We start from the raw sequence: 12,036 nt of genomic DNA, 5'->3' as shown, positions 1-12,036 counted from the left end.
GACGGTGGGTATATGTGGTCAAATACCACATGTATGTTATACAATGTTGAATATTGAATTTAGATGGTGGAAAATGTAGCAGCCACTAGCCGCTTTCATATTGAGGATACACATTATGAAGACTTTTGCATTCATAACTTCACCAACCAATCGTTTATTACTATAAATATGAGCATTATGCAAGCTCATTTCTGCATCCAAAAAATACTTCATTCTCATTGTAAACTAAAAGATTAAATAGAGAGTTAGTGAGTGTTAATCTCTTAATTACAAGAGATATAAAGATTAGTGCTTATCCTTGTAATTAGAGAGAAGTGTAATTTTTATTATTCTTATTAGTGAAACGTTTTTTTTTTTCCTTGCCCGTGGTTTTTACCCTATTGGGGGTTTCCACGTTAAATCTCGGTGTCTCTTTATTGTCGTTATTTCAATTATTAGTAGCGGTTTGCTATAATTCGGTGTCGCTTTTCTCAACACTTTGTACAAAGTTATCTTTAAATTTGAGAGGAATAGGGTGTAAATGAGAGGATGTGATATTCTGGGTAGGAAAACAATGGGTGAGATTATTTCGTGAGGGTGGAGGTGGGTTAAAATTTTATTTGATGGAGGTGAAATGTGACTATTTTGTGACAATGGAGGAGTATAACGGTAATTTTTTGGTTGTGGTGGTGGTGGTGGTGGTGATGGTGGAGGTGGTGGTGATGGTAGTGGAGGTGGAAGTGTTGGAGGAGCATTCCTGCTTCGTTTAAAAAAAAAAGTATATTTTTTCGTTTAAAAAACAAAGAAAAGAAATCTTTGGTTTAGTGTAGCTTACAATTAAATCTTTAATGCATTCCTAACTTCGAAGACTACTTAATTACTAATATATTATAGCACAAGTATAGGAGGTAGGAGCTACTAGATAATTAATCTTTTAATATGTATGAAATCAGTGACGATTACAGAATACAAACTCAATGAGGTCTTAAAAAAATTTCAATACTAATTATATTTGAATGCTATTTAGTGGTATTTTACTTTCAAAAAATTATAAGTTTTGAAAATATATTGGGTCCGAGTAGTTAAATATAGTGGTATCCTATACAACTTAAAGGGTATTTTCTACTAACAATTTTAAAAATAGCGTTATCTCGTGACCCCACAAGTCACTACATAGAGTCGCCACCGTATGCAACAGGTATTTTATGAACCATGGTTTATTGCACAGTCTATAGTTAAAATAGAAAATATTCTGGACCGCGTGTTACGGTGGAACATTCTAACATTTTTTACAAAAGTAATGTTGAGCGAGAATAGAAGGGTTAGAAAGATTCAAACCCGGGTAGTTTCACTTACCAACCCATAAACTTATCAGTTACTCTATATCAACTTGTTAAATTTCTGCGGTCCAACATTATAAGGAAATATTTGGATGTCGTAACTCAAATCGACATAGTCTAATGGACACCCGGGTCTGATAGGTTTAACTTGGGCTTTTTCAAAAATTTTTGGAATATAATTAAGGGTGATGTTGTGGCGGATATACAGTGGTTTTGAACATGGTGACATTTCAAAATGTTGCAACGCATCTTTTATATTATTATTATTATTATTATTATTATTATTATTATTATTATTATTATTATTATTATTATGTTATTATTATTATTATTATTGTTGTTGTTGTTGTTGTTGTTGTTGTTGTTTTTGTTATTATTATTATTATTATTATTATTATTATTATTATTATTAGTTTTCGGAACATTTGTATTTGCGGGTTAAATGCATGGTAAAATTCGACTCATGAATCCGTGATACCCGTTTGAACAACTCGCGAGTATAACTATTAACCAACATGCTTATATTTAATTACAAATTCTTATTTCTTATAATTATATAACGAATTGAAAGTATATTTTTATACTTAGCGGTTAGTATTTGCGGGTTACATGCATACGCGGGCTCCGACGAATAAATGAAAAATTATAACGGGCGAGTAACTAATATAAGAAATCCGTATCACATCGGTCGTCCATATGCACAATTACACATAACTTATAAATGATTGTTATAATTTACACATTTAATATAAATCACCATCATTAAAGCCGTCATAAAGGACTACTTAAACAGACTTACGACATTAAGTACGTATATATTATCTACTTCAACTAGATCCGGATTCGCTTGCGCGATGCGGCGGGGGTTTCGGATTGCACATCCATATGTAACGTAGCGTTATGTATTACAGAGTTAAAAACGCGTTGCTACGGGTATGTTTGGATACGTGTGGGTAGTACTTAGTATAGCTAATGGTCTGCGCGTTTTTAACGCCGAGAAAATCGTGTTAAAAAGGGAATGGAACCATCAATATGATGTAGTTAATTTGAGTTGTTTATTATACGTGTGTATATACGTATGGAAGAACCCGAAATATTTAGCGTTTTTTAAAAAACATACGTTTCGCGTATAAATAGTTGTGTTGTGTTCGCAAAATTAATTCGAGTTTAACGGTGATGTCGGAAAAATTTAACTTGTGGCGAATGCGAAGATACGACCCGTTAAAAATTTGGGTGAAATTTGTATAAGTTTTTTAATAAAATAATAATTTTTCTATTTTTGTCTCTGAAAAATTGTAACATTTAACATTGTTTGGAGTTTTTTTTATTAGTTTGTTGATTGTTGTCGTTTGGGAAACCTGGAAAGCCAAAAACCACAAAAAAATATCACTTTTTTAATATATATATATATATATATAGGATTAATTAGATATTAAATACAAATTTTCGTTGAAGTCCCTCGAAATCGTGAGTTATACTTATAAACTTATACATATTTATTTTATAACTTATTTCATTTTATATTTAATTTAATTTTAACTTATTTAAGTCCTGCAAAGTCGTAGGCTTATGATTAGTGAGTTATTAACATAAAAAGTCAGATGAAGTTTAAGTTTGTAGTTGAATTCAGATGTTTTCTCTTGATTGTTTGTATGTTTTCTATGATGATTTTATTTTTCGAATGAATTTTTCAAAGTTTTCAAATGGTTATTAGTTTGATGTTTTTTTCGCCAAAATAAAATAAAAAAATCAAAAGTCTGATTTAAATTATATCAAATGGATACCGAAAAGATTATAAGGCCACTTCGTATCGTAACTAAACTATTCATCCTCTTAACCTTCCACATTAACACCAATATTCTATAACTAACTCATAACTAAACACTGGGATTTATTTCCTAAAAACCGAACTGCCTCGGGGAAAGTTTTACCGACCCGTATTCAGGACTCAGGTCCGACCGCCTGCCCCTCGGGATGGTATAAGGTTCTTGCCCGAAAGCGCATGCGTGCGTGGCAAATGAGAGTATTCGATGCCAACAACTTGCCTTTCCAAAAAAAAAAAAAAATACAATGTAAAAGTAATAAAACATCAAGTCCAAACAATAAAAAACCATTGGGACCCACAATTGCTATAACTAACATATATACTTCCATTAAATCCATGGTGAGTGCGGATAACTAAGACGGATAATTAATCCGTGTCTATGGTTCATTACGAGTAATGACGAATAACTAGGGAGTAATGAGCTGGTAATTGACCATAGGGAGATGTCTAAGGATCTCAAAGGTGGTGCCTGCTAGCAGTAGGTGGTATGGTAATCAGTGTTGTAAAAGACGGTCGAAACGGGCGTCGAAACGGACGCTGCAACGGATTTGTCTTACTATCATTGCAACGGGCCTTGAAACGGCAAAAAAGACGGTTAACGCTTAAAAAACGGTCAACAACGCTAAAAACGGTAAAAGACGGTCAAAGACGGAAAAAAACGATCAAAGACGGAAAAAAAAACGATCAAAGACAGAAAAAAGGTCAACTTTATATATATATATATATATATATATATATATATATATATATATATATATATAAGTCAACGTTAGTCAACATCCGTTTCGACCCCGTTTCGACCTCGTTTTTTCCGTTGCGACGTTTTGAGGTCGCTAACTTTTCGGCCCCATCTCACGTCTTTTTCAACCTTGATGGTAATACATCGAATATCAATCTCATATTTATATTTATATTTATTTAATTTTTAAACTCATATCCATATATATCCATATGTATATTTATATTTTTTTTGAATATAATCCATCCGTATCTTTATTTATATCAAATACTAGATTTTAAAGCCCGTGCGTTGCACGAATAGGTAAAAGACTGTACAATATTAATTCAGTTGATCAAACTTTAATAATTCATTGAAAATTACATTAACAGACTAACCAAATAATTACTATTTCATTCGATTTCTAAAAGATTATATAAGTATGGAAACAACCTAAATAAATACTCTCTTTGTCCCTTAATTATTGTTCATTTTTTTTTTTTTTTTATCTTGAGACAATTAATACGGGAATTGGGTTTGAAATTGTACATAATACTACCAGCAAATAGGGATGGCAAAATGACCTGTATCCAATGGGAACCATAAACCCGTTATAATTGGATCGAGTCTGACCCGAGTCCGTCGGGTCATGGGCCGGGTATGGGGATGGCTACAAAAAAAATTTCCGGGTTCATGTTCGGGTATGGTTTTGGATACAAATCCATTTACCCGACCCGCATACCCGTATACTCGTCCCGAGGAATTTTAATAATAATTTTTATGTAAAATTTAAGTATTAGTATTATATTGTTAATGTATGAAAGATTAGATTTCTCTTATTTGTTTTGAAAACGAGTATAATTTTATTCAGTATAATCTATACAACAAGTTTTCGAGATGTGATATTTTATATACTTTGTGTATTTTAGTATTTTAGAAACTTTTCAATCAACTTTTAGTATGTGATATTTTATACAACATGAAGTAGTTAAGTTATTTTTTCGATATTTTGATTTGGTAACTTATTGAAAAATACATACAGAATGACTAATTGGGTATACCCGTTTACCCGTAGGGAAACCCTAAACCCGATAGTATGTAAGTAAATAGGGACCCGACGGGTTTCGGCCCGGGTTTGGGGCGAGGTTTCTTAATCGGGTTCGGGTACCGGATTACCTAAACCCGACCCGATGTCATCCCTACCTGCAGTGTTGTAAAAGTCGGCCGACTTGACCGACGCGTCGGCCAACGCGTCGTTTTTAAGACATGACCGATGCGTCGTTGCTAAAAAGTCGCTCAAATGTATAAGTCGGTTAAAGTCGGAAAAAGTCAGTCAAATTCGGAAAAAGTCGGTCAAAATCGGTCAAAGTCTGTCAAAGCCGGTCAAAGTCGGTCAAGTTTTTAATTTCTTTTGTAATATTATTAATAATTGTTAATTGTCCATGTTTATTGTAAATATAATTTATATTTTAAGATTCGATCTTTATAATATTATATATAAATATATATTTAATAAAACTATTTTAAAAAGTCAACGTTAGTCAACGCCTGCTGCGTTCCCGTTGCGTCGCCGTTGCGTCCGACGCGTCGTTTTTTTAGGCATGACCGATGCGTCTCCGACTCGCGTCTTTTACAACCTTGCCTACCAGCAAAGAATGCCCAGTTGGTCTTAAAATAGTCAAGTCTTTCATCCAAACTCACACCAGAGTAGATCCATTTGAGCCTGTGCGTTTACGACTACTAAAGAACCCGTTAAAAATTAAATATGGGTTTATCATACATATAATATTGTGAACCAACAAATACATATAATATTGTGAACCAACAATTACCTGTATGCAAGTATGATCGATTTACATTAATTTTTCTTTTGGATACAAACTCTAAAATTGAGATGCAATTTCTATATCTTACCACGTATATAATTTGTACATTAATTTCATATATTTTTTTATTAGTTGATATATTTTTGTATTATCTCATATATAAATATATATACTCCGTATTCTTTATATAATTATTTTACTGCATTCAGCCTAAAATCACTTATGGGGGTGTTTGGATCTGCGATTTGAACATGATTTTTTAATTATCACGTTTACGAATCGTAAAAAATCAAATAATGGTGTTTGGCAATTAAAAATTAAAAACCAATTAAGTACGTTTTTGAGCACTCAAAACGCAAAATTTAAGAAGTAACACCCATGTTACTGTTGCAAAACGCAGCTTTACTTTCTAGTGCTTGAAGTACCATCATATTTACTCAAATACCCTTTTGTCATACGGAGTACAATTTTACGGTGAGTTGGCTATGCAAGACTGCCTAGTTTAAAGTGGGTTGCTAATATCAAAATCTTGTACATAATCTACAACAGTATAATCTAGGGAGTATTTTCTTTATAATTATAATTATTAAAATTTCATAAATCATATACTGATAAATTATTTGTACTATAAATTATTATCAGTCATTTGAATAAATAAGTCCACTATTATTTGTGGATGTCTATTTTAGTAATTTTATTTATATGATTATCAAATAATCTAATTTGCCAAACACTAACATAATTAATTATTTAATTACTACGATATCAAACAACTTAATTTAATCCAAACACTATTACTCTGCACTACGTTTTGCAACAGCTGATTATTTGATTCTAATTATTTAAAACGCATAATTAATTTTTAAATCGCAACCCCAAACACCCCTTAAAGTTTGTATCTCCGTGTGTAAAAAGCTCTACAACCTCTTTTTAAGATGATGAGATTAGTGCGCTTGAGATTTATTTCCCCTTTTCTTAAAATAAAGTGTACATGTGGTTATTATCGTTACATAAACATCATTAAACCATCTCATTTCTTATGACAATTACTTTATTATCATCTCGATTTTCGACTAAATGTTCGGCCATTGTCTTATCTCTTTTCATTATGTGATAATAAAATCACTTTTCTTAAATAGTCACATATTGCTGGTTCTTACTTTTCTTAAAATATAATTTTGTATTCAATAAATTAATTATTTAATAATACTTTCGCTACACGAATATATATTAATTAGATTTGTGGTCCGCGCGATGCTGCGGTTTTTTTTTTTTTTTTTTTTGGTGACTCAGGAACCCCCCTACGAACGAATCCTTTGGACTCCCCCGCAGAGGGTAAACCTGGGAGAACGAGCCTGCTGAGCGCCAGACACGCTACCTGGTGAATTGCCTGTGAAGGCACTCCTCACAACAACCTCCCATTTTGAACGAGCGACCGAAGCCAGACTCGAACCCGGGTGGGTTGCAGGGTGGAGCAACTCAGTGGCCATCCAAGCTAAGCCCGGATGGTTAAACAATCTGGTGTTAATATGGTTGGTAAACAATCTGGTGTTAATATGGTTGTGGATACAGTGAGGCTAAATATTTGGTTGTTACATACAATAGGTTAGGATAGAATGAGTGCTTAATATGTTTTTACGTACATTTTGCATAATATAGTACCTATGGAGCCTCATCTTGTAATATAGCTCCTCAAGAGCTTACAAACTTGTATATTAAGTAGCAGAGAGCTTAGTTGATGCAGGATCCGATCCAATATCAAGTGTTGGGCTAGCTAAATTTGTTGGGCTTAAAGAGAGAAGTGGTCAAGGGTAGCATCAAAGTTGTTTTGAACACATGTGGGCCTGTGAAGACAAATAGGCCGAAGTCTGGAAGCTACTGTACGTATTTTGCAAGCGAAAAGATAACATGTGATGTTTACATTTGAATTTAAATTATTTATGTTTATCTCTAGTTTATATATATATAAATTGCCGTATATGGTGTCACAATGTGATTGGCTCAAACACCTAAAAACACTATTAACGTGCTACACTACTTTAGCTTTTTCTTTTTTAAATCAGATTGCATCGTTCTCCAGATGTTTCTCCACTATTTTCTCCAACCTCCCTAATCATCTTCTTCCTCCTACTTTCCCATCCAACGCCATTCCACTGCCATCTTCACCTCCACCTCCAACGCCTCCATCGCCCCCTTCGTCGCCCCCTTCATCGTTTTAATTAATATACGGAACAACATCAACAGCAAAACACTGAATTTTTATGCAGAATTTTTTCATTTTTAAAACGGATTTCCCAAATCAAAAAACCCTACTCCCTACAGAATCCATTTAAATCTCTGCAATCTTTCAATTGCAAATCTTTCAATTCAATTATTCATGTGTTGTGATGATTTTAGGGATTCATCCAAGGTTCAACTATCAGTATAAGTTTAAATTGCTGATCGATTAGGGGTTCTCATCTCTCTCTCTATGCTATTTTATGAATTCAAATTTAATTTTCTTCATCTATCCATCCGCGTTTCTTTACTCTTTTCATGTTATATTGCTACTTGGGGTTTTCATTTGTAATTTAATCGCTGTTAAATGAAGGTTTGGAACAGATTTAATGGTTGCGTGAAATCACGAATCTACTAGAATAAAATCTCATATGCTGCCTTTTTAATTGCAGGCCTGAAACCCTAATTTCGAGAGTGCGAAAATTGGTGCTGCAGAGCTACCAACTGTTGGTCTCCAATGGCGTTATATCATCTATACGAATCCGCTTCTGGATACGGACTATTTTTAGCTCACGGCATCGATGAAATCGGTCAAAACACAGAAGCAGTTCGTAACTCAGTAATTGATCTTAATCGCTTTGGTAAAGTTGTAAAACTTGCAGCTTTTAATCCTTTTGAATCAACTCTTGATGCTCTTAATCAATGCAATGCTGTAACTGAAGGTATACCTATATATACGTATATGTGTTTCTATTTGAATAGAATATAAATAAATTGTGCCATTTTGGTTTATAAGAAGATTAGTTAAGTTTCTAAATTATACTTTTAGGGTGGTAAATGACTGAAGAACTGAGGAACTTTTTGGAGCTTAGTCTTCCTAAAATTAAGGAAGGTAAGAAGCCTAAGTTCAGTTTAGGAGTTGCTGATCCCAAAATTGGATCTCATATATATGAAGAAACTAAAATTCCATGTCATAGTAATGAGTTTGTTCTCGAGCTCATTCGTGGTGTTCGTTTGCATTTCGATAGGTTTATCGAGAATCTCAAGGTTTGGGTTATTTCCGCGTTGATCTATTGTAAATATTATGGAGTTTTTACTAGCTGGTTGAGTGTTTTTGTACATTTGTATAGCCTGGTGACTTGGAGAAAGCTCAACTTGGTCTAGGCCACAGTTACAGTAGGGGCGAAGGTTAAATTTAATGTCAATCGTGTTGATAATATGGTCATTCAAGCAATCTTTCTTCTTGATACTCTTGATAAAGATGTCAATTCATTTTCTATGAGAGTCAGGTTTGTTTGCTGCCCTCATTCTCAGTTTATGTTTCTTTGTAGAATTGCGACGTTTGTCACGATGTTTGTTAATCTGGTCTCTAATTGGTCTACTCCTTCTATGGGCAGGGAATGGCAGGGAATGGTACTCTTGGCATTTTCCGAGCTGGCAAAGATTGTTAATGACAACTATTTATATGCTAAACTTGCAAAGTATATTGACAACAAGTCGGAGTTATCTGAAGATAAATTGCCAGGCCTAATAGATATAATTGGTGATGAAGATAAAGCAAAGGAAGTAATAGAAGCTGCCAAAGCATCCATGGGTATGTTCACATTTACTTTCTTTATGTTACAACTTACAAAGGAAATAACACGGGCCAAATGACCAAAAAGAGAATATAAGTCAAATTTCTCAACAAAGATAATGTTGTTTTTCACTTTGCCCAAAAAATTAACATGAGTTCAATTTGGTGTAAATAAAAGATTATAATCTGAAGAAAAAAATCAATAAAGGGAATATTCGTCCACATGTGCGAAATGGTTAAATTAAATTTAATGGCTTCAAAAGATTACCAATTGTAGATTCAGAATGTTCCTTCTTTCATTCAGTTTTAGCCTTCAAATGTGGAACTTCAGTTTTAGCCTCCAAATGTCGAACTGATAATTTTTAATATGTTTTCATTACAAGTTGTTTTAAACTAACTTTATTTGTGAATCCTATTTTGAGACTATCTTTTTGCAGTCATTTTCAGTAAAAACTTTCAAAGACTTAATCTGACAACGGACTAAATATATAGTACATAAACAAAATTCAATATAACATATGGTATTAATTATACCATTTCTAAATCTACATTTTCAGTGTTTAACACAAATAAAAAATTGATGCAACAAAACACCAATCAAAATACATTCAAATCATGGGTTGATCTATCTTTAGTTTCATTAATCATTATATGTAGCTAGATGAATTTAATTCAGCAAAAAACATCACACAGAATCATCAAAATATTAGTCAGAATTAATAAGCAACTAAACACATATACTACATATTGTTAGAACAAACAACAAAAAATAAACATATAAGGAATTATCTTCAGCGCTTATAAACCATGTTTCATAGTTCGTACAGTTGATATTGAACACAGAATACGATAGTATTATTATTCACAACAATTTTTGAAGAATATGTAATGAATAATTCGAATTATACCATAAATCATCACGATGATGAGAAATGGAGTAAGACTAATTGTCCGAGTATGCCATTATTGCGCCCTCGACATCTCATGTAGAAACGTCCGTAAATGCTTTTTGTCAACAGGTATTGTGCTTATAATTTATTTTGTTTTGTTTACTTTTAAAACTTTGTTGTTATCCTTCGTATTTGTGTTTGATGACTACCAACAGTAATAATCTGTTTGTGTTTTTTGATTGTGCTTAAAGTCTTGCATTTGCAAAGATATTGAAATATATAGGTTCTTACTCTTTGTTACTTATAGTTTTGGTTTGTATATGTCAATGTGAATGTGTAGTCGTTTGACGTTAGTCTTTTTTTTTTATTTTTATTTATGTTATTGTTGCTGATCCTGTATGTTGAAAGGACTTGATGTTGAAAGGACTTGATGGTGCTAATAATTTATGTTTAAGTGCTACTATATGTAGAAAATTGTGTATGTTGAAAGGCATAGATGGATTATTTATAATTTTGTTATGTTAATCACTTCTGTGTAATTTTTACTTTTCATTACATATTGAACTTTCATGATTTGTGTTTTATTCTTAGTTTTCTCATACTGTAGGGTTCCTTACAACTTTAATTGAAGGTTGGTTTTTTCTTTTTTTATAAAGGGCATAATATAATGAAAAATAATGTTTGTTGTTGCACGGTCTTTAATTGATTTTTTAAAATTTGTTGCTTATTACAGGGTTTCTGTCGTTGTTGAGGTTACTGTGCTTAAGGTCTTGCATTTGCAAAGGTATTGTAATATATTTAGGTAGGTATATTTGACTTACATTTCTGTCGTATTTTGATAGTCTGATTTCTATTTCTCATTTGGATATTCTCCTTATTGAAGGTTAGGTAACGGAAGGGTAGCGATATTGACAACAACACAAGGAAAAATTGTCTTTGGTGCTCTCTGTCAACTATGTAAAGCATGACGGTTAGTGGTTAGTCGAATGTCCTCTAAATTATTTTATTGTAAGCAAAGTATTGTAATATTGTAAGCTATTAATTGTGTAAATTTCATATCTAACCAAGCAAATGATCAGTTACAGTAACTTACCATTCCATTTTTTTTATATGATTTTATTATAGACACCATTTGTCTTGAGATTTGACACCATAGTATTTTCAAAGGTTAGAGTTCCAATTGTCAAAAATTCGCAGCGTAGCGCGGGCCAACACACTAGTTATAGCTTATCCGTAGTTTGTTTAAAAAGACACTCATTTTTATTTGGAATTCAGTTTTGAAGTTTTTGTTTAGTTATTATCCACGTGAAGTGAAGAGAAGCTATAGGCTTTTTGTGTTCTTATTTTATTTTCGTTTTAACATCTGTTTAGTCACGATTCTTTATATTATTTGGTATCTAGAGCTAAGGTTTTGGCCAAACGATGTTTCGTGAAGGTTATCGAGGAGACTATTGCAGAACCGCCGATCGAGGCAGCGATGGGGATAATCGTAGACACGCCGAAAGAGGCAACGAAGGCCCTCGAGACGCAGAAATTGAACGATTATACAAGCGAATCGCCGAGTTGGAACTGAACCAACCACGATTCTCTGCGCTGTACGATTCGGAACGAATCGATTCAGAAACCATCTATGATACAAATGGTGAGGATGGAGTATCCCTCTAT

The 12,036-nt window shown here is 32.9% G+C and overlaps 1 pseudogene; it reads left to right on the top strand.

The window, feature by feature from the left end:
* Positions 1-7,874: 7,874 nt before the first annotated feature.
* LOC139861451 (nucleolar protein 56-like) lies at positions 7,875-11,512 on the top strand (annotated as a pseudogene).
* The last annotated feature ends 524 nt before the right edge of the window (positions 11,513-12,036 follow it).

The sequence above is a fragment of the Rutidosis leptorrhynchoides genome, chromosome 8, assembly GCF_046630445.1.
Source record: "Rutidosis leptorrhynchoides isolate AG116_Rl617_1_P2 chromosome 8, CSIRO_AGI_Rlap_v1, whole genome shotgun sequence".
Lineage (NCBI taxonomy): Eukaryota > Viridiplantae > Streptophyta > Magnoliopsida > Asterales > Asteraceae > Rutidosis > Rutidosis leptorrhynchoides.
The sequence above is the reverse complement of the archived record's forward strand: the minus strand, read 5'-3'. Positions and strand labels throughout refer to the sequence as shown.